At 45.4% G+C, this 25,545-nt stretch overlaps 1 protein-coding gene across 2 annotated transcripts in view; it reads right to left on the bottom strand.

Annotated features, from left to right (window-relative positions):
* Positions 1 to 25,545, bottom strand: part of LOC144152148 (dual serine/threonine and tyrosine protein kinase-like) — a 153,310-nt gene that overhangs the window by 100,949 nt on the left and 26,816 nt on the right. Inside the window, exon 2 of one of the 2 annotated variants that reach the window (XM_077683362.1) lies at positions 6,111 to 6,166. The exons of the other annotated variant lie outside the window; for it this stretch is intronic. The gene's annotated coding sequence lies outside the window, so the exon portion shown is untranslated. The remainder of the gene's footprint in view (positions 1 to 6,110; positions 6,167 to 25,545) is intronic. 2 annotated transcript variants of the gene reach the window in all.

Consider the following 25,545-nt stretch of genomic DNA (forward strand, 5'->3'; position numbering starts at 1 on the left):
CAGGGTTTGAGCTTTCTTTATTTTATAAAAAACACTTTCCACTCATGTGCTTCACCAATACTGCTCAACCAACCACCGTTCACGAATCATGCATTGATCTGACCTTAGCGAAGAATATCTCTTTGAATGAGGGGTGTGGTCAGGTGCGTTTCACTTGTCTTTTATTGTACTCTCTCTGGAGCCACGTGTGTTAATTAAAGTTACGTCGCATGGGTGATCATTGTGTGTGTCGTTTACGGTTTCGCTTTCCGATCACCTTCACAGGGTGGATTGGAGCGCAATTTTTTTTATTTGAAAGATTAGATTACGCCTGGAAATGTCTTCACAGCAATTCCTACGTGTTTAGAGGTGAAGCCAACTTTAATAGTATCAGTGTAAGGTTGGTTTTTGTGAGCTGGCTTACCACCTTCTAGGTTGTATAGTGTAGCATGACAGTCTATGGAGGGAGCATGGCTACAGTCCCACTTTATGCCCCCTCCACCGCCGCCGCCTCTCTCCCCCCTGACGTTGCGCAATGCCGCGTGCTCTTTGGCGGTCTCCTACCAACGTCACGGTCTACCTACCAATCGCGCGTGTCCTTAGTCTGTGACGTAGAGATTGCGCTGTCCTTGTGAACATTGCTAAAACCTAACATAGCGAATTCCATCACAGCGGCAGCTTCGCTCTGCTTCCCTCTTGATAAGGTGGAAGGGCTCCGAGTTTTCTGGAGTGGGTAGCACTAGGCCCACGTCACACAGCAAGCACATTTATGTATACCGTAATAGAGGCCTGAAGGTCGCAAGCTTTTTCTGTGGGAAGTTGGTTAGCTTGCCAGCTCTATTTACTTACATACGAATGGAACGGGACTTCAAAACGTATACTGAAAGCGGCCTATGAATGGTAGTTTACTCAGGGATGCGCTCCTTGAGAACTGATTTTAGAAAACGAATTCCAAAAAGCATTCCGATTTAGAGGATCTGTTTTTGGTACAACAAGCTAAGATGGTCTTTAGGAGATTTGGGTTTATATGACCCGATTTTATAGATGATTAGGTTATGCTTCAATGTCTTACTCTCAGATGTGCCCTCGTGTGAGAGAGAGAGAGAGAGAGAGAGAGAGAGAGAGAGAGAGAGAGAGAGAGAGAGAGAGAGAGAGAGAGAGAGAGAGAGACAGAGACAGAGACAGAGACAGAGACAGAGACAGAGACAGAGACAGAGAGACAGAGAGACAGAGACAGAGACAGAGACAGAGACAGAGACAGAGACAGAGACAGAGGAAGTAGACGTGTTGCGGACTAATAAAGATGCTATTCTTGCGCTTTTTATTTAATTGGAAATTCGGTTGATCGGAGTTTTTGTGCGGTCCCAGTGGACTTCGCATTAACGAAGGTCGAATGCATCTACAAGCCCGCACTTGCTGGCGATGCATACCGTTCGTTAAACGTGGTGATAGGATGCGCCCCGCAGCTACACGGACTTGCAGAATCCCAAGTCACCCCTATTTACCAAAATATTGAGTATAATTTATCTTGGAGAACAGTGTACGTTAAAGCAGCAGTATATGCCTTAAATGGTACAATTTTTGTTTTACGCGCAACGCAAACATTAACGTAGAAAACTGGGCGTGTTGGTACATTATAAAAAAACAACCAGCGCAAAAAGAAAACAAAGACGACTGCGCCAAACTTCCAACTGGTTTTATATTTTGTGGTTCATTCGAAATAAAACAAGTTGGATGTCCAGCGCAGTCCGGGTCCTCTCTCTGTCCTTGTTTCCTTGTTGCGCTGGTTTTTCTTTGGCCACGCAATACTATTCCTTACTCCTACTGGGCTTGCCATGCGGCAAGCCGGGTAGGAGTAGAGTATCGTTTTGTGCACGACCATCTCCGGTTGTAAGCGCACAACACTGCTGCTGTCATCGCCGCATGCTGTTCCTTCTGCTGTACTCAATGGCGCATTCTTTGGTAAATGGAAACACTGTGATACTCTTTGAAAATATGCATACAACGATTAACCCATTAAGCCACATACAGGAAGTGTCAAAATGGTACATGGGATTACATCTATAGCCAATGCGTCCCCAAGCAGTCTGCCTAATTTGCATACACACATAATAAAATTCACTGCGAAGCAGGGCGTTTGGTTTGTGTTTTGCGATCACAAAGCCCTCATAAAATTACTGTACGCCATGCTACGGGTACGGGTTGAGGGCGTTAAACGTAGAGCGTAACATTAGGCCTAACGGTGACGCCGTTGCTAAAGTTTCTACATGATATGTCTAAATTTCATGTCCTCACGTCGCTGAACGAGGCTGTAAAAATAAGGAATTTTCGTGTGTTGCGTCAAAGCGGGGAAGACATTTCAAATGAAGCGAAGAAAATGGGCACGGCTTCATGCCATGTGCATGAGGGACAACAGGTAGGAGATCCGTCGGAGTGGCTACCAATAGACCGCAATCGCAATAGGGGTCGGCGAAGGGCTCGATGGAGGGATGAACAACGGAAATTCGGGGCAAAGGATGGACTCATCTAGCCCTCGATAGGCGTGGCTGGAGATCTTTCGTAGAAGCCTCCGTCCTGCAGTTGACACAACCAGGCCACTACTGATGTGTCAGGAATTCTAACGTAATAAATATGCGCATACTTCGGTCGTAAGGATGCAGGTATTTTTGTGCAATGTCCTTGTGCCGGCAAAGCGGTTGCCGTGTGTAGCACACACTGCACCGGAACGAGACTCATTATGCATCTGTGTAAAAAAGTTGTACACAGGCATTTCTTGTAAATGTAGAAAATGCTTTGAAACAAATCGTATTGTTGCCTTTCTTCCGTAAACGTCTTCTCAAAATAGGGGTTTCTAGCACTTGGAGACAAACACCAAGCAACCAAGGTGCAATTAGGTCGCTAAAGAGTGGTCTTGTAGGTTTTCTTGAGGGAAACTTCGAGTTCTGCTTGTGGGTTTACTCACAGAGAGGAACGCTATGTAATTGATGGAGATTAAAATGATTGTAAAGACGAAGTGTCCTTACTCATAAGATTGAGGTCACTTCGTATTGATGTCAAGTTGAGAAAATACTTAGCAGATAGACATGTGCTTAAGGACCATTCATCACATTGAACATACAGGGTTCGGAAGGGGCTCACCCGAAATGCTTAACACGCAAGGTAAAGCTCTAGGAGTGCGATCTAACATTTCAACGTGGTGTTCGAAGCCGACGCAAATACAACAGTACAATGGTCAGTGAGTTACTTCAATGATCGCGTACCTGCAACACACAGGTATTGACCAGCCTCTGTAAATGACTGAACTCATTCGTGTGCACCAGGTTTTTCAAGATCATTCCATCATCACAATTATTTTTACCATATTCGTCTGGCGTAGCAAGCTAGGCATTTTTTCCCGGGTGAAAATCTCTGGGAAACACGTTGTTGAACATGTTTTCTGACATATGTGTTGAGGTCGCGCAGGATGTCATGCGCAAAGCAGCATCGTGTGCCTTTTCTAGATCAAGGGATAGGAAATGGAAATGTCGCCTGTGTAAACAGGCATGTTTGCGATACATTTCAAAGGCAACTAATCGGACAATCGTGGATTGACATGACCGCAATCCTGCTGGACGGCTTCCATGATACCACTGCATACAAGAAAATGCGCAGGTCTTCTATTAAATTTTTCTTCAAGAATTTCGCTCAGCCAACTGGAAAGAGAAATCAGGTGGTAACCTATGGGAAATGAAAGTATTGATCCCACAATTGTTGGCGTTCAGGCACTAGAAAAGTAGTCTGTTGTCTATATCTTGGTAAATGAATAAAACAGGGTTTCTTGAGTGCCCATGTGACGGTATTCGATTGTAGTGTGCACCATAGGCTATATTATCTCCACCTGGCGCTGAAGCTTCTGACGCGTTATGCGCAAACATCCATATTTCATCGAGAATTCAGAATTTTACGTGCCGGTCGAGTGCTTGTTTTCCCGTATTGTTTTTTTTTCTGTGGATTTTTTGCATTACATAAGAGGGTTCGTGTTGCGATCAGGGCTGGATATACTTTATAGGTGTTGTGCGGGTGTGTTTCTTGGTCTTCCAGAGTGTCACCAGTGGTGTTGCCTGGAGGAAGCCCGTGCGTTTCTTGTCACCGGCATATTTAATTCTATTCCATATCTTGTTCGTGCGTCTGCGCATGAATCTATTCAGAGTATCAAATTGTGCCAGCGGTACATTTTCGCTCGAAGGCGAACTCACCTTCAGAGTCATTTTGCGTGCTTTAAAGCTACGAGGTTTTGTGGAGTCGGGTACGTGCAAAGAAAGCTCCAGGCCTTGTTGTGTGCGCCACGTGCGTGGCTACACTCTTCATTCCACCAGGGGCTCCATACTTTACACTTCCTACCAGAGGCCCGGAGAAAAGAGCTTTCAGCAGTGTCGAGGATGTGCTCAGTGATTCATCAATGCCCAAGCGTTCCATGAATGTGCATGAGAGTTGTGATTTAACGAAGATTTTGTTCAATGTGTCTGCCCGTCGCTTGATTCAACCGCCCGTCCTGAGTGAAAGAATGCTTGAACACAAAGTTTGGATAGGCGGGACCGTTCCAAAATTGCTACAAAACTGCTGGTATGACTCATACATATATGACTATATATGACTCTGACCACATTACTCCGAGCAAGGTAAACCTGAAGCACGTTTGAGGCAAAATGAAAGTAAATCACCGTAAGTACCAGCGTGCTTTAAATTGACAATAAAGGTTGGATTGGTTTTGGGACGGGCTGCCCCAACAGATGGCGCGGGAGCAGTGCGAAGGTGCGAAGTTGAGTGGAATTGAACCAAACCCCAACGCACTCATGGCAGCAACGGGAGGGAACGAGAAGAGCGCGAGGGGTTAAGGTGGATAGTGGAGAGGGTGTTACGGGGCAAGGGGGGGGGGGTAGAAGACTAGTTTTTCGATGACATTTGAAGCGAAGCAGGCAGATACGCGGCCAATTTTCTAAGCGATGTCCATCAAGACAACCGGTTGTCAGGTAGCTGCCACGTGCGCATGCAAAAAATGTTTTTAGCGCGTGAAAAAAAAAAGCTCCAGACCTACATCACGGAAGAATCGAACAGTGGTATCAAGGCCTCGTTGTAGGGTTGCTCAAGAGAACACCGGGAGTGTTGAACGCCAACCAGTACATGGCGCCATGTGTATACGAAAGTGCCAAATTTTTACCCATCTCAGACCGTTTATTTATCTTTGTCCCTCGTGAAGACAAAGACAACGAAGATGATTGTGTCGTATATGACGCTTTTCAAGCATTAACGGCCCATATAGCTTCAGCTGTAAAACGGGGCATGCAGGCGGCTCCAAATATAAACCAGGCTCGTGGTTTAAGGATCATGGTTTAGGCATGCCCATTGGCTATGTTTGCTACCATTTAAAGTCACTTCACCCCTCCCGGCCTGCTCGTCACACTATCTTAATGATAAGCCAGTCAGCCCAGAAAAGTCCGGGGTTTTCAGCAGGTCTGATGTCAACAAGCCCCAACTTTGCTTAGAAACACGTCGAAAAACATACAACTTGACACATGTATAGATGAGGTATTGTGCACCGTAACAAACAGGCATAGCGCGGGCGTTGGTTAGATGGCTTTGCGCAATCTCTTCGAGCTCACTTTTATAAGCAAAACAACGAACCAGGTTTAGGCGCCAGACGTGGGTGAATGGTCACCTAGGCTCAGGAATTCGCCGTTGCAAGTTTCATTTCAAACAAGCCCGAGTTTGTGAATTGGTAAATAGCTAGAAAAGTTGGAGAATAAACATTGCTGTCTCGTCTCACAGACGTTGTTTGTTTCATCTGACGCCAGGCAGCTGCAACGAACAACAAATGTAGCAGAACAAAGATGCAAAAAATCTAGCGGGAGTTCACTCAATGGAAGCAGTCGACTAATCCACAAAACATCGAATTCTTTTTTCCGTAACAAAACATCTAGCTGGAGGACTGTACAAAACAGTAGTATTGAAAGATTTTTGCTCTAAAATTGGTGACTGAAGAATAAACTGGGTATAAATTTTCGCATAAAACAACATGACACAACATAACATAACATAATAATAAAACATCACGAGACAACTGTGCTAATTTGAGGGACAACTTCAAAACTTACCTTCTGCCGTACGCAAGAGATGGCAATAGAACGTCGTTGATATCCTTTGCACGGAACTGAGAAATACAAAAGATACAAACTTACATTACACTTGCAAAAGTAGCACTGGGACGAAGATTCCACGGCACAGGCTCTAAGGGAAACGTAAAATTGTATAGAAATTTCTAGACTTGTCTACTAATGTCTAAGAACTATTAACCCACTTTTGCTCGTTCCGAGTGTTTTTCTATAGCCAGATGTGGGTAGTTTTTGTCGGTTTTAGTTTGCGCTGGCACATTCTGAGTGAATTTTTGTTTCGTTACCCTTCTCTTTTTGTGTTTTTTCCAGTGATATACATTTGCGCTGTTAAAAGAAACAAACCTCGTAACTCCGCTAGTTATGTATTCTTGTGAACATACAAGGTGTTATATACGAATGGTAGTTTAACGATTTTTTGTGTTTCTGCTGGTTCGACGGGTTTTTTATGTTTGTTTTAATCGTGCGAGAGTGGTGGGTAAGACAGACCTTTGCAATTTGGTAACTTATTTTTAGTATATCTTATTTTATTTCTTTCGATAAACTGTCTGCTTTTACACTGCTGTAAAGGTTAAACATCTTATCTTCGCCAAAGATGCATTTTTCTGGAGATGCAAGATGTCTGTGAGACAATTTCATCTTCAGCGTGGCTCAGGCTCGGCCATTTCTTGCTGGGTCATTTCAGTTTTATCCAAGCGATAACTTTTCTCTTTAAAGGCATCCCACAGGGGAGAGTAGAGCACGCCAGCAAAAGAAGTTGATGCACCATCCCAACCCGGCGAAAGTGGATGCCCAGCGAACTTGTTGCAAAACCACTGCAACTCACAATGGGGATATGCGGTTGTTCATTGGTTTTGAGTAATTTATTTATTTATATGTTTATTTGTATGCATTAAAGCCCAAACGGGCTTTATATAAATGGGGCGACATACAGTAATAAACAGCAGACATCAATCGGATCAGCCGGACATCAAAATACAGAGCAAGGGCCACAACAAAGATATGAAAGTAAGCGCAGCCGAAAAAGAGTACTTATCATTTATAAAGCAGCAAAAGATGACAATGGCTAAAATCAGTTGCAGGGAAAGCAAGTAATGCAGTTTGGATCTGATTAATTGTAGGGTTTAACGCGCCGACGCAACGCAGGCGATGAGGCTCGCCGTAGTGGAGGGCTCCGGATTAATTTTGACCACCTGGGGATCTTTAACGGGCACCGAAATCTCGTGCACACGGGCGTTTTTGCTTTTCGCCTCCATGAGAAAAGCGTCCGCCGCGGTCGGGAATCGAACCCGCGACCTCGTGCTCAGCAGCGCAACGCCTTAGCCACTGAGCCACCGCGGCGGGTTAATGCAGTTTGGAAAATTGAATGGAGCGTACGGGGGAAAACGCTACTGGGCAGAGGATTCTACTTGTTTATCGACGAAACAAAAGAACAACGGAAGAATATTGGTGTTTGTGCGAGAAAATATAGGTTTTGTCTGCTATGGTCATGGTCGATATGCATGAAAATCTAGAAAGCAGGCTGAAAGAAAGTTTTGGAATTCCAGTGAGATTCACTTTGGTGCCAAGATCACACCCAAGCGGTATCTTTGCAGTAAGGGCGGTGAAGTGCGGTCGTAGTAGCATGCGAATCCAAAGTTGTCCAAGACAACACCCACGGTTCTGTTTCGCAATGTCGACACTAATGCGAACACGAAGTGTGCCTCATTCTTCCCTCAGTCATGCTAAGTATTCATGCATGCAGGCGCCGATGCTTGTTTTGGATTGTGCAGGGGTGACGTAGTTTTTGAAGACTGCCACTCCATCACTGGTGTTTACACCGCACTAATTCTGGCTTCAGTGTCGGCGAGTACACGTGGCAAGTTTTTAAATCAAGATGCCTGATGGCCACACGGTGTCTGTTCGATGCACGAAACGGAAAATCTCAGAAAAGCTGTGGAAGGTACATGTATGTGGCTATGTGACGCTGTGTAAGTATTGGGACCCACCCGAAACTAGAAAAAACAAGGTTCAGTGCTGGCCAATACACCACACTGGAATGTGCTCTGACTCTTCTTCGTTTGTCTTAGCGTTAGCTGCCCTAACGCTGAATAAAATGTCATGCGTATTGGAATCAGTGAACTTCAACCAGCGAGTGAGTTTTAATGCCGTGAGACCTCAAGGCGTAACGTCAGGCTAAACGCTACAGCCTTAGCCAATACACCAAGGCGCTTATGGTTTACTCTGTGGGTACGTTACGCCATGCAAGTTTTTCTGGCACATGGATGACACATAAGAAAAAAAAGACTAACTATAGAAGCTAGCAGCATGGATGCAAAACTTCATTGAGTGCCAGCTTGCGCGTATACTCGATGGCACAAGCGCACATACCAGTGAATTAATGAGCTACCAGACGGCGCTGCATAGGCAAGATGGCGGCAGAATTGTTGGTATGTCGCTACATTTTTACAAACGCAACTTCTTTGACCTGTGAACGTGTCTTTTTTCTTGAAACACACACGGATGGAAAGGGGCTTCGAGGGGCTTCGATGGTGCTATTAACCACGTACCTTCGTAAACGACTTGCTCCATGTCTTCGCGCGCGTTACAAGTCAGGCGGAGTGATCAGCTGAATTATAAAACAAGGATTTCTTGTACAAGTGGCACTCGAGCTTGTACAATGTATTCGCTCTCCTTCACTCCCGCTGAACACCAGTGGCATCTTGGAGCACAGTTAGCGTCAACAGAATGAAATGGCGTACCCTAGCTGATGCACCGCGTTCGTGCATGTCGTCCGCTGAAAGCGTTACGCAACACTGGTTGCATCATGAGCTGATTAAATTTCTGAGGTGCAATTCATGTGTTGATAACATTTCGCACAAGCATGAGCGCCGGGGCAAACAACCTCATTGTTGCGATTGTCGTATCTGTTCCTCGAACCTTTTCTAGGTAGAAGGTATCTAGGGGCAAAATATAACTCCTTCACACAGGGCTCTTCACAAAAAAACACGGAAGTTTATTTCCTAAAGTAAGCGGGGAACACCTGCGTTTGAACGTGCCAAGCACGGAAAAACTCGCAGCGAGCTAGAGGGCTACACGTTTGAACGCGTAGCTCTCGTCTGCTGTGCGCCGGAGAACCAGGTGCAGCAAAAACACACAGGTTTGTTAGAGCTGTGGAACGTTATCACACAGCGCTCTCGATGAATTTATGAGGATGGAACCTTTTTCATGAAAAGAAACGTGTTTGCACTTGATAACATTTCATCCTGTGGAATTCCTCCGTACAGTTTTTTAGTAAAAAGTCTGACGAGTACTGTACATACTGGGTGTGCAGTTTCACTCGGTACCACTTTCAAGAATCGTTGATTTAACTTTGTTGTTTTGAGTTCACATGCTGGCGGCTCGCTTAATAAGAAGACATACCATCACGGCTTCTTTTTCTATTGGTATTAATAATCCTACCGTTGTTTGTACAAGGTATGCGAGTGCAGCAATGGAAGCGCTTTTCGCGTTTCGTATTGTTTTCCCTGGCAGGCCAAGATGTCCCCGATGGCTATGCTCGGAAGAGACGTAGATGGGTTAGTCGTCGCGAGAGGTGGTTAAAAGCAGTCATGGCGAGGTAAAGGAGTGTTTTCAGCCGCGTTCTTGAACGAGACCCGAGCGGTGCCTTGTTTTGTCAGCCATGCAAGTAGTCTTCTAAAACCCGACTAAGCGTTGTCTGAAGTAGGCACGCTCGTTATAGCCCATCTGCAATGGGAGGACCGTGAATCGGGGAAGATGAACGCTGTTTTGCCAAGGTAACTAACGATAATGGAAAATGAATCCTTTCTATGCGTCGGACAGGTTTGCCAAACCTCATGAGAACATGTCTTGTGGTTCGTTTTCCTGCCGTTCTGGAATGGGCGCTACGCGTTCAGAGTTTTGTTTATGCTTGTTCTGTTCAAGGTACATCTTGAAAAATCATCACCGAGGGATTGCGCGGTGACGTAGCGCACCGTCGAGAGAGTGCTTATATCAGGAGTGGATTTACGCCCACAGCCTTGACGGTAATTTGTGTGGCCTATGAGCAACCAAAACAGCTAATTTTATATTTTTCCTAGTCCAAGCTGTTCTGCCCACTATGGAGGCGTATTCGTGCAAGTAAAAGAAGGTTGTTTTGATTTTAAACACAGAAAGAGTGGGTCCCGCTTGAAGCGGGCTCTGCTTGCTGCATGATCGGCAATGTTCGTCATTTAAAAATACATGTGAATAAATTGTAAACCTTCGAGGAGTGACATTGATCAAAGAGCCATCATCGAATAGAGCCTTCAAGTGATCACGTTCTACCCCTAGCCACATCGTATTTTAACCATATGGAATAGTTAAAACCACCTGAGAATCCTTAACTTGCGCCGAAATCTCAACACCGTTTTCGTTTTTCGCATTGATCACAAATACTGCCGCCGCGGCTAATGCCGAAACCTACGCGGCTAATGGCGTAGCAGCCCAACGCATTATCCAATGAGCGGCCCGGAGGGTGAAAAGTTAAATGTCAGATAATGTATTTTGTAATACTCTCTTTATTGACGACAGTGTTCCTTTACTGCCATGCGTATATATTCCAATCGACACTGTATTCTCAGCTCGATTCTCAGACAGTCTTTCGTACATTCAGATTTGCAACTACTGTTTTGGAACTGACAAATATGAGTCTGAAGCACTGACTCCTGCGAATGTTATACTCTGACATTTGACATCAGCGAAACACTTAGGATGTACACTTGTTTTTGCGAAGACTTTACTCCACATACCAAAAGAATAGGCAAGATATGCGATTGGAAACTTTTCGCAAAATTGCAAAATTATTTGAGGTGGGGAGAGATTTTTTCGCTATGGTATTTAGTGCACGTATAGCTTTTTATGTCTTGTATCCTGCAAGAGGTTTTTTTTTACATTTGACATCCACTATCTTCGCACTGTACATTGTATAATACTGTTTTTCATTGTTACATTTGCTTACATTCGCGTCGTTTTCCCTAGTACTGCGATCCTACTGTTCCGTATTGTACTGTTATATAGTGTTATTTCGAATTCATTAAATGTACCACTTACGCATGTAAACAGCTGCAGGGAAATAGTGCAGATAAAATAACTATTGCATTTGCCTTGCATGCACTATTTTTTATGTAACCGGGGTGTTAGAGCTTTGTGAAGCGGCCGTACTCCATATCTGGCGTCATATCCCCTGAAAAACTCCCACAAAATATTTTTGAGCAGATCAGCGGTAATTTTGAGCCGTGCGTGAGAGATTTATATCCCCGGGGTTTTTTTAAAGTGCGCTTTCTCCACTCGAGAAAGAATGACCACGGCAAGGATTCGAAGCCGCTTCCTAGCGCTCAGCAACACTTCGCCTTAGGCAGTGAGTCAGCAAGACGGGCACACTGTTGCTACTAATGAAGCTTCGCCAACATGAGAACGTTCACAATGTTTTTAGGTTCCAGAGACATGAAACCAGGAGGGACGGCAGGAATCCGATCGGTTCTAAAGAGCGCTGGGAAAATTTGCCACATCTCTGCGTCACCAAGAGAACTTGTGTTTTGATTCATTTATTTGTGTCGACCTTACGGCGGAAGCCTTGAGTGCCCCATTTCGCAAAAAAAAAAAAAACTACTCTGTTGTTATCACTTACAGGTAAAAGCCGCTGCTGTAAGGAGCAACAAAACACATTTGAGATTGTAGGAGAATTTGTAGTCTTTTCCTCCAAAGCCATTTAGAAAATGTGTTTAGTTGACAGAATACTGGTAACCTTTGCTACAAAATGTTTTGCTTCTCATCCACCCACAATCTCCTCCGGGCAAAACGATGTTGACATTTATATATGTAGACAGGGATGTCAGTATTTGCGAAGCTTGTTAGGCTATGTATCTGACATTTATTTATATAGTCAGGTATGTTCATAGCTAGGAATTCGTTTAGGCCTCGTATGTCCTGCTTGTTCACGGACGCACCTGGGAACAGAAGTGCTGCTTGCAACGCAGGCAGAAATGTCGCTTGCAAAGATACGGTACACGGGAGCTGAAACTGACTTGAATCAAATAGGCCCTCATTAGGCCTGAGGCCTCGCTGTGGTTATTGGGAGACAGGAAAAGAGAAAGCGAAAATCGTTAAAAAATTGGTCCCATAAATTCTTGCACCGTAGCAAATGTCGTCGAGCGATGATAGTCTCCCGTCACCCCTGCAAAGTAACACGCTCTCTGTCGAGTCCCTGCAATCCTCAAGTTCTTTCTTCCTCTCGCGCCTCTAGTGTCTAATGCAATGAAGATTTTGTTAATTCAGTTCAATTTTCCCGCGCTTGCACTACTGGTGCGCTCCGGTCGCCTCAGCGCGAGGCGGAGCCTTTCAAGCGAAGCTTATGTCCGAGGATAAAAACCCCGAGGCTCCACGTGTCTTTCACGCGCGAGGCATTCCGTATCGCGGGGCGTTGTAAAACGAACACCCCGGTGCGCGGCGTGCTAATATATTAGCAAGCGGTCACCACATGAAGTTTTCCCGCCTTTCAAATCATGATTTCGACCTCAAGCTAATGCATCTCATCTCTTGGATACAAGGCTTAAGGTTTGGGCGAGTTGGTGCATGTTACAAAGAGTGAAACAGCGCAACACAGACGAAACACAAGAAGGAGGACATGGCAACCACGAGCGCTGACTTGCAACTGACTTTATTTTTCGGCATGTCACATATATATGCAGACAGTAAAAAAAATACAGGAAAAGCAGAAAATAACACGAAAGCTGAAGATAACCCAACCGATCGTCGCGCTGCACCTGGCGCCATGTGCCACAAACACGTGCAAAACTAACTGTGGGACAGAAAATTAATCTCTTTTTGCGAGAGGGACAACGAGGGTACGCTCACACATTTTTCTTTTCGGCGCTATATTTCTGCGGCTTGAATAATTTCTCTAGTTATTTTATCTTTGTGTTTTGCAATCACCTGAGTTTTTTTTTTCAGAGATTGGGGTTATTGCAAAAACGAATGCAGAAACGAATGCGGTCGGAATGTTGATTAAAGGAACGCCGCAATGTTTGTCACGGACTTGTGTTCAGCACTAAATATGCTCAAGGCTACGTGTGAAGTAGGCAATGGTGACGCAAAAGAACTGTGTTCCCCTGCGGTAGTAGTTTGAAAAGGTTTCGCCTGCATTCACTTCACCTTAAGGGTGGCTAATATAAAAAAAACACACATCGCGTTGTACATTTCCTCTCAGAAGAAAAAGCCACTGCAGCACCAAAAGCGCTGGCGAAAATTAGAAGCCCCGAAAACCACTGTTACCAGGCAAAGAATTCCACTCATAGAAAAAAAAAAAAATGACGCCAACAAAACCTGCCGGCAACACATACAAAAAAAGCAACACATACAAAAAGACCGAACGAAACCAATGACCCCCCAAAAAAGCTGGCGGATTTATCTCCATTATAGACTTTCAATGTAAAACTCTGCATGGCAACAGTTAGCTGCCGATGACATGTTTCAAATATATATCCCCGGGTCAACGAAACGTAGCGCAGCAAGTGCGCAGAAGAAGGCAATCCCCGAGGCGCATTTTTCGCCCCATGCTGAGCGCCGAAGATGTTCGCGGGCTCCAAAACATCTAACGAACACGATTGTATTGTCTAGGCGTTTCAGTGCGTTTTTTTTTGTTTTTTGGTGACAGCACGTACGGAATCGGGAAGGGGCGTTCAAAAGCCCGAATTGCAAAGATATTTAAAAAAAAGACAGACAATAGACAAGGACATATCGCCATGTACATGTAGGTAGTCTGACTTGCTCCTTCATATGTCTTCGACACTACTACCGGAGGTTACGGTACCCAGAAACAAGAGCTCGCGGCTAATACCACCGAAATGAAAAGCGACGTTCACCCAAGTTATGACGCTCATGCTCAGACGCAAAATTCTTCTGACGCAAGTACTTGCGCTTAAGGGTTTCCCGCTGAAACGAATGCGAAGCTGACATGTGCTTCATTTTGAATAAATTTTTAAGTTGGACGAGCACTTAAGGATAAGTCTGAGTCGAGTGGGTATGTACGAGCAACCAGATCGAGACTTTTCAAATTGAAGGGCAAGAGCTTAAATTACGGGCGAAGAAAATGTGCAACCGAAACTGCCCTAAAACTATAGCTTTACAGTGAAGCCGTATGTGGCTAGGATTCTAATGTGCCACGAGGACAAAGTACAAGCCTTGTTTAATAGAAAGATTGCGTTGTACCCGTAACAATGATACGTCTTTATTGGCAAAGTTTAAACAAGCAACAGATATAAATTAAAACTTAGGAAGCAGCGGTGAGTCCCCGGCCTCTTTCCGGCGATTTTTTATATGACGTCACAAAAACCAGTTAGTGCGATTGGCGGTCGCCTGCCTAAGCCACCGCCAAAGAGACATGACTGGGCGATTGTAGTGGGGTCTGTAGTTACGTTCGATCGTATCATTTGAAAGCAGTTAACGCACTGATAGTTGTTTTTTGCGCAGCACTTAAGCATCCGCTACTGTGGTTTGGCGGTTTCGAAGGCCTCGTGACCGAGCGAACGAAGGAAACACAGAAGACAGAAGGAAAACGGCGGAAAGTGCGGCGAAAGCGTGAGAGGGAGGGCGGTATGCCGAGGAGGCGCGAGCTAAGCAGGCGCTGCGTGATGCACGTACATAGGTCCCTTGGCGTCCTCCTCGATGCGCCTTTCTATTTCGGTAAAGCAACATTCTCCATCCTCCCCTCTGCGTGGCTCATCCGAGCCACGTGACATACGCGCGGGAGGTTCAAAAAAGATTTACAACAACATTCTCGGCGGCAGTGGCGACGTGCCGCGAGATAAAGGCTGAGTAGCGCGCGCAACTGTGCGTTTTCCGATCCCGCGATCACTTCCAGAGACTCAGCAGCTATGTGTCGTGACGGAGAAGAATGCAGATCGCGCTGCGCGCGAATTTCGCGCTTGGGAGTACAGCAGTCTTCAGCCATTTTTATCGGTGGCCAATATGACGTCGCCCCTCCCCACACGACGTCACCGTTGAGCAAAAATTGAAAGGATTTCAATAGTTTTCGCGTTCTTTCGGTCAAAAAAATGTCTTTCGCAGCTGGAATGGGGCTGAATAGGTTCCCAAAGGATAGTTTTTTGAAGCCACGCTTTTAAATGCAGAGCATTTCAGTAACTCACGATGTCACCCGCGTTGACGTCCGTAGTCGTAGTCCGCGCCCCTCCCCCTACACTATATAAAAAAAATACTATTCGGCGCCTGGTTTCGATCCCTCGACCCTGCGGGCGGAACGCAATGTACATGATGCTCTACCCACTGCGCCACAAAGCCGACACAGAATGGGAGGCTACGAACGCGCCTTATATCCTTGACTCATTCAAACTACGTCAAGAAGCTGCTGATACAACGCATTCACTACCACCAACTCCCCAAACACTAAAGGTTAACTCAATACACCCACCCCCTATGCGACGCATTTACTCGAGTCCCCCTCGCGGGGAGATGGGACCGCCAAAAACAACGCGTTGTGGACTGCGCAGTAAGGTGCCGGCACGTGCGAGAACCGCTCGCGCTGTTCGTTCCAGGCAGGGGGCGCACGAGCACTGCGAAGGCGGGAAATTTGAACTGCTTTGGACAAACCTCCGTTCAATTCATCAAGAGAGAAGTGAGACAGGGAGGCGAAGAGCGTGATGGGTAGTAGCAGTAAGCGGATAACGGTGCCACAGGCCGTTATGGTGAATCACTGCTCTGCATTTACGACAGCTTTCACGTTGAGTGGAACGGCTTTAATTTTTATGTCTCACTGATTGCGTTCGATGTCGCGTCAAAATGAACTGCAGGGGCGCCCACTTTACAAGATAGGCTCCACAAAACGATGATAAGAACAAGCGAAGGCACATCGAGCGCCTGAGTAAGAAACCACTTCCCGTGGCCGGAGTTGAACATATGAAGCTAACTTCTATCCGAATGCGCCATTTTTAAACTAACCAATGTTGTATTTCGTCTTGATGGCCCCCTTAGCACAAAAACCTGGCCTAGCAACAAGCAAATAAACTGGTTGCCCTTTTCAAATAGCTTCTGATGAACCACCTTGGCCTTAGTTCGTGATATCCCCGAAAAGGTTTAACTTGTGAAAAGGTTTCTTGTGTGACGTCTGGCATGTCTGCGTAAGAATTCCCCTCGCCCGTGTGGCACAAGCTTTTGCGGCGCCGCAAACAAAAGAAAAAAGCGGTGGCTCAGTTTAAATTACGCTAACGACACGTTTTTCCGACATAATGGGTGCGCGGTATCAGTGCACGAAAAAATAAAGCAAATCGACAAATCGCCCTTGCTAATTAAATTGGTCGGTGACCGACTCTATGTAAATGCGGCATCATAAGTTCCAGGGGCACGATTTCGAAAATTGAAGTGAATTTCTCTGCTGTCAGGTGGCTAAGTGTCTGCTACGCGTATGCTAATGGTGCTTAGCTCGGGTAGGTAAATGAAATGCTGAGCCAACAGATAGCAGAGAAATTGATTAGGAATTTGGAAATCGCGTTCCGAAAAACTCTTGCGCCGGATGTACGTTTACACACAGTTACAGTCATGGACATACGAAACGCGAACACGAAAATATGAACCAGAACACGCTAAATTGCGAAATCCTTTCGTACAGGTGTAATAATGACATTCTATTAGCATATTTTGAAGGCCACATTTTCCAATTTCGCTACTGCAATGAAGCAACGTTTCATTTCGTCTGGCACAAAAAGAAATGAAATCGCGCTGTTCGTGTATTTTGGCTCATATTTTCGTGTTCACGTGTCATTTGTCTGACTGTGCACACATTTCCACAATATATATTATAAGTCCCTTTGACCGCGCTGCCAGTGTTTCGCACCTTATAGAACTTCCTCATCTGTACATTATCATCAGTACTAACTGCTGACTCCTGTCATCATCATCGCCTGTACATAATCATCATCACCGTTTGAGGCTGTTTCTTCGCCCGAGCGCCTGGGTCGTCCCAACCCTCTTCTCTAAAAATATTATATATATATATATATATATATATATATATATATAGAGAGAGAGAGAGAGACATATAGACATATATACATATACATACACACATATATATATGTATATTTATACGCACGCACCAACACGCACACGTTGTACTACCACAAGACGAACGGGTAACGAACTGAAAGTTTACGTATATTTCTGTCTGCGGAAAGCCTTCTTCCGAATCCCGAAACGTAAATGAAACCTAGTTCGCTACCCGTTCGTGTTGCTATACAATACATTTTTACCGGGCCCGTCGTACCATCTTCCTACGCGCGCATCGTACCATCTTCCTATATATATATATATATATATATATATATATATATATATATATATATATATATATATATATATATATATATATATATATATATATATATATATATATATATATATATATATATATATATATATATATATATATATATATATATATATATATATATATATATATATATATATATATATATATATATATATATATATATATATATATATATATATATATATATATATGCGATGGCGGGAAATTTGAAATGCGTTGCACAAACCTGTGTTGAATTCATCAGGAGAGGAATGAGACAGGGTGGCAAAGAGCGTGATGGGTGGCAAGGGTGAGCGGATGACGGCGCCACAGCCCATTATGGCGAATGAATCACTGCGCTACACTTCCGACAGCTTTCACATTGAGTGGAACGGCTTTAATTTTTGAAATCGAGTGTTAATGCGAAAACATTATATGTCCCATTGAGCAAAAGAGCGGGCGTCCGTCATCAGCGTTGGCTCCTGGAGAGAAAAATGCTGCCTTGAGGAGCATAAGCTGGCTTTCACATGACCTCACCAACGCACGCGCACACGTGTACCAACATGGCAGCCACAGTAGTGACGTCAGTGCAAGTCCCGAGCTTGCCAGTAGAATAAAAAAATTGGCCGCGTATCTGCTCCTTTCGTTGCAAATGTCGACAAAAGACTAGTCTTTATCGACTTTTGCCAAGTAAATGCCTCCCTTCGCTTTCCCGCTCACCTCTCATGTTGTTCCTGTCGCGTCGCGCTCCTCCTAAGGTAAAGACGCCAAAGGTTTGCTTAAATCATTTTAAATTTCCCGCGTTCCACTGCTCCAAACCGGGTGCCTCGATGCCAACGCTGCCGTACGGCGGAGACTCGCGTGAATCGAGGCGCCCTACTTCAACGTTGCTAGAACCACGTTGCCCTACTCCACGTGCGTTTCAAGCAGAACGTGAAACCTATCTCGTGGAACCTTTCGTAACTGTGGCCGGTTGATTTCTTAAAATGGCTCCAGAAACTATAGTTGCGCGGGTGACAGCCAGCGGCGGCGGAGTGATTTTATTTTCTGCAGTTGAAGTATTTAATTTTGCAAAAGTCAAGCATCTATGATTTTTTATAAAGGAACACTGCAAACATCACTTCTTTATTAATTCGTTGTCTTATATTTGCGTAATGTGGTGTTCTTCAACAATGTTGACAAGTATGAACATTACACCGGACTTAGAGGGGTAGATTTAGCTGTGAATATATAAGACAATTGAGCAGGCCTTGTTATACTTTGACCGGGTGGCTGAATCGAGTCACAGACAGACAGAGAGACAGACAGACATACAGACAGGCCAAAATTTCTGGGTTTAAGTAGCCCAAGAAAGACTATCGTTTTTAAAACGCAAGCTAAGGACCGCTCCGCAAGACAACGCACAGCCTAAGACAACGCAGATAAGACACAAGACAGCGCATGGTGGCTGAGACTGCGGTGTCCTGCCGTTTGTCAATCATAACCCCGCTGCCCTGGCGCAGCCGCGCAACAGTCGCCATTAATCTCAGCGCTGAAATGGAAGGAGCACCGAGTGGGGTTCAGTTAGACATAAATGTTTTCGCATTCACAACACATTAAAGTGCTTAGTGTCCCGACATTTTTTTTTAAATCTTGGCAGCCAGCGGTGTTTTTCGTGTCGGCTGCTTTGTCGCTTTTAATCTAGTTTGTACCCGACGTCATATTTGCTTTTATAAGGGCGTACATATTTTACTCGCCACTGAGCTATTGGTTCAGGTAGGACAAGCAACGCGTTCTCTCTGGTTTCTTCGAGAACAAAAAATGTTGTAGACAACCGTACTCCGAAGCAACGCTCGAGCGGGGCTGCGAAAGTATTTCGCTTTCCTATATTACAGCAGGCCGCAACGAGAGAATACAACCGACAGTAGGAAAGATGCGGCGCGAGGCAACTAATGAAGTATTTTGAGGCGAAAGCGTTGATAAGCTCGTGTCACCGAAAAGCCGGCGACGGTTGCAGAGCGCAAAAATCGTGACTGGTCGATGAGTCACAACGAAGGCGAATTACGTGGAGGTACTGAAAGTTTACATACGTTGCGTTGTCCGCCTAGTGGCGCTGCGATATGGGCATTGTTAGGGCATCGCCTCCTGTATTTTACAATGCCAAACGCATCGCCCGCTTCCCAATGGGAGGGAGTGGTACGCCTGCAGTGCCCATATGTCGCAAAATGGGGCCCCGAGCTGAACCGGGATCACCCGACCGTAACGGAATTCGAGAGCGGCTTGTGCCTGGTTGCCAAGGCAGCCTATGTTTGAGATCGCCGAAGGAAAGGCGCCCCCCCTCCCTCCCATAGCGTCAGAAAACTCAGGCTCGCGGCGGAGCACGTTTTGCCAACGTTGCCGCTCTCCAGCACGCATCGCCCCGGAATGAACCGGTCACGTGACTAAAGCACTGGGAAGACTAGAGATCGGGAAAGAGTGGCCGGAGTAGAAGGAGATGGCTTGGTTGGCCAGTCCGGGCTGATGCGTTTGGCATTGTAAAAACACAGGAGGTAATGTTTGGGGTGTCTGGATTTACGCGCTGCGCTGGCATCGATGCACCCTAGGCGTTGTAAGAGTTCTTGTAAAAGCTGCCCTAGCGGACCAAAACTTGTGCAGGAACTCTAGGCGTGGTTGCGAGAACGTGACGGCCACGTTTTCATGGGGCCACAGGGCCGACAAGGAACGCGTGTGCCATGGATGTGGTGTCCACCTACCAGTGCAAGGTACTTTTCCGAGCTTTCTACAAGCTTGAATATCACATCTACGTCTGGTCCTTTTCGGTTAGCGAGTCCCACTCTTTTTGAAGGTGCAGCTTAGACATACTCCAAGTCTGATATAAAAAAATTGAAGATTCATTGGTAGATCATTAAGAATGGGTGGTAATCTTGTCCCTACGCTGACAAACGGTGACGACGCGCAAACACATACTCAAACACTACCGCAGCCACCTGGACCTCTCGTTAGACCTAGCAACAGTGCATATATATGACATTGCTTGTGACGCGCGCTTTCCAATGAGCACCGTAGGGATGCCTAGTTGGACTGCTAATCCGCGGTGCGGCGCGCGCCGGTGGTGTGCAGCTGGGTCACTGTGCAAATTAATTCTTTATGCCAACCGGCATTGCCCGCGGCACTGCCTAGCTGGGCGCACGCGGGAAAGTAAGCAAATAAGGAAGGGCATGAAAAAGCTACGGGAGACGCGAATCGACTACTGAAGTCTTCTTGGCAACGTCACCCTCCACTCTCGAAGGCAGCTATCTCCCTGCGTTCTCTCCTTTCCATTTTTGTTATGTGCTATCGCTCACCGTATTACCGAACGACGCCGATTGACCCGGAGATGTTACTGCCATGCCCCATCTAATGCTCATGCAACGACATATCACTGTATAAACCGACACGATGAGTGGGTGAAAACATAAAGTGCTGTTTTAAGTGCGAATGCACTTCTTAAGCGGCCCTGAATCACGCGTCCACCGCCGTCCGTCCATCCGCACCACATACCCACTTAGGGCGATTGGCCAAGAAGAGTTCCTAATTTCTTTAGCACATACCCACTTAGGGCGATTGGCCAAGAAGAATTCTTTCTTTAGCACATACCCACTTAGGGGGATTGGCCAGGAATCGGGCGTGAGAAGGGCTAATGCACCCGCTTAAAGGAGTACTGACACGAAATTCAAAGCTGAGATCCGCTCTAGCAATCAAGTACAACGACAATACAAATAGGTGTCTGTGCATGGTACATACCCACGTGGGGGATTGGCCAGGAATCGGGCGTGAGAAGGGCTAATGCACCCGCTTAAAGGAGTACTGACACGAAATTTCAAAGCTGAGATCCGCTCTAGCAATCAAGTACAACGACAACACAAATAGGTGTCTGTGAATAAATGCATCTTTCTTTCTTTGTAGTTGTGTGTGTGTGTGTGTGATCTCTCTTTCGCGAACATTACCCAACCGCGCAAATACAACTCCTGCATTCGCACTTTCACATTCTTCCCCTCGGGGAAATGCGGGGAAATTTTTTTATCACGCAACACCGCTGGAGGCACGGAGCGGAACGATATACGTTAACAAATGTTTTTGGCCTCGGAAACTTACGGCAAACCTAATCTTCAAATTAATTGTATACTTTGTTCATTTTTTTCTGTGTCTATTGCCTATTAATTGGCTTACCGAATAATCTTTTCATTAACCTATCGTTGTTCCTTTTCACAAAACCAACTATATATACATCGTCTCGGCTGTTCCCAGTCGTTATTCCAAATTTCCCACCTCACGTTTTACTATGTGCGTTTCTTAATTGTAGACTGATGTCAATTATAACAATAAAGTCTGGAGCGGCTAACTTATTCATTGCCAATGCAGTGGCATCATTAACTGTGCCTCCAATATCGTCTTCATTGACCAGGTTGTACTCGTGTCATTGGTTCATTGACGAAGCGAGCTCTTGACGCCGTGATAGAGGGTTTGGTGAACGCCTAAGCGGAGACATGTATTATCTGCAATTTGGGCTTTTTTGTACGATGGCGAGAGCTGCGGCATGCTCACTAATGCTGTAAAGTGTTTTTATAGTGCTAATCTTGACGAGGCATAGAATTCCTCCACACTTTATGTATGTCCCTAAGAAACTTGCCCGAATTGCTTCTTTTTTTTCGGGGTGCACACGACGACACAGACGGTGTACGGTAGTGAGGCCTTAAAGTACCTCACCTGTTATTTTTTACATGCCTCAATCTTATAAGATACCTATTTATTCCTCAGGTTAATGTTCCAGTACTGCACGATATCCTCGGTCAATAGAGTGGGAGCGTTAAATGCAGCAATATGCGAATTCTAATGGTGAATCTAAATCCAAAAAATGGCCGTGTATCTGCTCCTTTTGTTGCAAATGTGGACGAAAGACGATAGTCGACTGGCGCCCCTGTCAAGTAAATGCCTCCCTTCTCATGCTGTTCCTATCCCGTCTTGTTCCTCCCAAAATAACACGCTAGAGGTTTGCTCAAGTCAGTTTAAATTTACCGCTTTTCCCTCCTCCAAGTCGGGTGCCTCGATTCCTGCGCTGCCGTACGGCAAAGACGGAGGCGGAGGCACCCTACTACAACGTCTATAGAACCACGTTGCCATACTCCGCGAGAGTTTCATGCGGAACGTGGAACCTATCTAGTGGAACCTTTCGTTGCTGTTGCCGTTCGATTCCTTAAATGCCGCCAGGAGATATAGTAGCGCAGGCAACAGCAGGCGACGGTTTTCTGCAGTTGATGTAGTATATCATTTGCTATCGCAGAAAGCAAGCATCCATGAATCTTTTAATAAAGAAACACTGCAAATATCCCTTATGTATTGATTTTTTACCTTATTTTCCATGCTGTCTTGTTCTTGTTCAACAGTGTTGACAAGTATGAACACTAACACCGCACTTGGACGTTTATATTTACCTGTGATTATATAAACCTATTGTGCTGCTTCTGTTACATTTTGGCCGGCTGGCTCAGTCAAGTCGCCGACAGACAGACAGACAGACAGACACAGACAGACACAGACAGACAGACAGACAGACAGACAGACAGACAGACAGAGACAGACAGACAGAGACAGATAGACAGAGACAGACAGACACAGACAGACAGACACAGACAGACAGACAGACAGACAGACAGACAGACAGACAGACAGACAGACAGACAGACAGACAGACAGACAGACAGACAGACAGACAGACAGACAGACAGACAGGCAGAGACATTTCTGCGTTTAAGTAGCCCAAGGAAGACTATCGTCCTTAAAATTGTTGGAATCCTTTGCTGTATCGCTGATTTGCCCGCGGCCTCAAAAAAGTGCTCCGCAGCTGCTGGGAACTCAAGGGCAGGAGTTTAGTTGCTGAATAGTTTGGGACGTTTTTGGTCAATTACTGCATCGGGGGGACCAGATCCTTTTCTGGTGAGCGAGCGCAGTTTATGTCCCAGAGAACCTTCTTAATATGGTTGCACCTGTCTAGTATAACCTTCCTTGTAGTCAGTGCTGCGGTAAATCACTGAACCAGGAAACATTACATACATGAGAATATAATGGAGGGCGGTATCAATACCACATTTGAAGTTATTAAGCGACCCAGCAGAGGGCACCCTCCGTCGACCCAAGAAGTATGTGACATATAGAGAGCACCACTACTTCAAATCTAAAATGCGTGCTATAGACGGTGATAACTGTAATCTGACAGAATTCTCCCACCAATAATAAGTAGAGGGAACTGAAGACTTACGTGGCGAAACCCGTTATGTCTCGGCGGAAGTGTGAAGCACGCCAGCCACACAGAATTGCTGCTGGCACGTACCGTAAATACAAGCGACGTACAAATGCGTAGATAAATTTGTAGCCAGGATTTTTCCTCGCCTTTTATTTTGCATGTTGGCAAATTTTGCAGACGCACTGGCGCCGCGTCGGCCTGGAACGTGTTCTCATATATCATTTGATGACACTTTCTGTATGCAAATCGTATCGTACGCATTTCGCACCGAATTCCAATCTATCGTACGCTATTGCCAAGGAATTTACACTGAAGAGGAACGTTTCTGTAAATAGCGATAAAAAGTCTGAAAAAAACCTGAGCACTTCTTAAGGAATGTCAATGCGAAAACAGCATTGCCCAATTGATCGCCCGAGACGCTTTGCTTCCGTCGTCTCCTTGCCATTTGAAAGAACTCACTTCGTGATCCACTTCCGTCTCACGCTTTTGAATCGCCACGATCTATTTCCAAAGCCTTATGCCGCCGCTCGTTCCTGCCGGCATGTATAGGGAGAGTTGACGACAATGGTGAATTTTGCTGCCTGCCTCTTCGCTCGCTTGGCTGTGAAATATCTCCACTCCCTCACTTGGTCTGCGATTTACTGGCGGAGAGTGCCACCTTTCGCAACCGCGTAGATTCAGAGCGTGGTTTTAAACACCTGTCGCTATGGAACGCTTTCAAGGCACGTGGCTGAGGAGCCGTTTCGCTGTTACAGACGTCGACGTTAACGACGGCTTTTCGCTCGAATGGCCACGTGCTGCTTTTGTACTAGAAAGAACAGAAGTGGTAACGTCAACACCAACGTCGTGCGGTTAGAACCAATGATCGTGCACTGAGCGCATACGGCAAGCTGGAGACGAGCAGGGCAAGTTGTTGCTTGACGCAGAACGCGTAAATTCATGCAATCTGAAGCATATATAGCTTGGCTAGCAATACAGTGGTTACAGTAATGGAGTGCAACGTACCACGTTCGAGCCTTTCCGGGAAATGAGTGCTCCTCCCGAAGTTAGTGAGTTCCCGCGGTTCACGCCAGCCGGTTAGCAACAAATCTGGGATGTTGTGCTCAAGACAGCGGTCCTCTATAGTTCAGTGGCTTGCACAGATTGTTTAGCACTCGCTTCAAGGGCTTCCCGACGATGAGCCCGACATTTGCATTCCAAAATAAAGGGGAAGGTCAAAGAACACGCAAAGCACGCAATCACGTGAGGCTGCAACTGCCAGACGAATCGTGATATCGGTGTTCCTGGCAGTGGAGACAGCGTAGATTTAAATGCAACCGGTTGAACGGGAACTCCTTTTTGCAACGCGATCGATCAAATGTTCCCGATGAAAGGAACGAGAGATGACGAAACAAAAATACATGAACGAAAAAATCTCTTGGAACCCAACAGTTAGGTTAAACATTCTTGTTGCTTGCAACACAAACCACGATGTCTACTTCAAAGTGTTTAGATGTAACGCTCGAACCAGCGTGACTTGAAGTGATTACAGTTAACGAATGGAGTTTTTTAGAATAAGGATTCCTACAGATACACAACAAAATAAAATATTTTTAGAAATTGCCTCGTCGAGCAGAGAAAATGAATAACATACGGTTTAAATATATTGTAAAAAACAAATAAAGACTGTCAGAGTCAAATTTATGCAAATAAATGCAGCTGGCAAGTCCCTGCACTTATGAAAATATTCCTATTAGGAATGTCAAAAAGATGGAACATGTTTCAGCAATATTTCGGTATTCGTTGGAACGAAAAAGTTATAGGATAGTTATCAGATATTTTTG

The sequence above is a fragment of the Haemaphysalis longicornis genome, unplaced genomic scaffold (assembly GCF_048455015.1).
Source record: "Haemaphysalis longicornis isolate Haplotype H1 unplaced genomic scaffold, Haemaphysalis longicornis Haplotype H1 scaffold_9, whole genome shotgun sequence".
In the NCBI taxonomy this organism is placed as follows: domain Eukaryota; kingdom Metazoa; phylum Arthropoda; class Arachnida; order Ixodida; family Ixodidae; genus Haemaphysalis; species Haemaphysalis longicornis.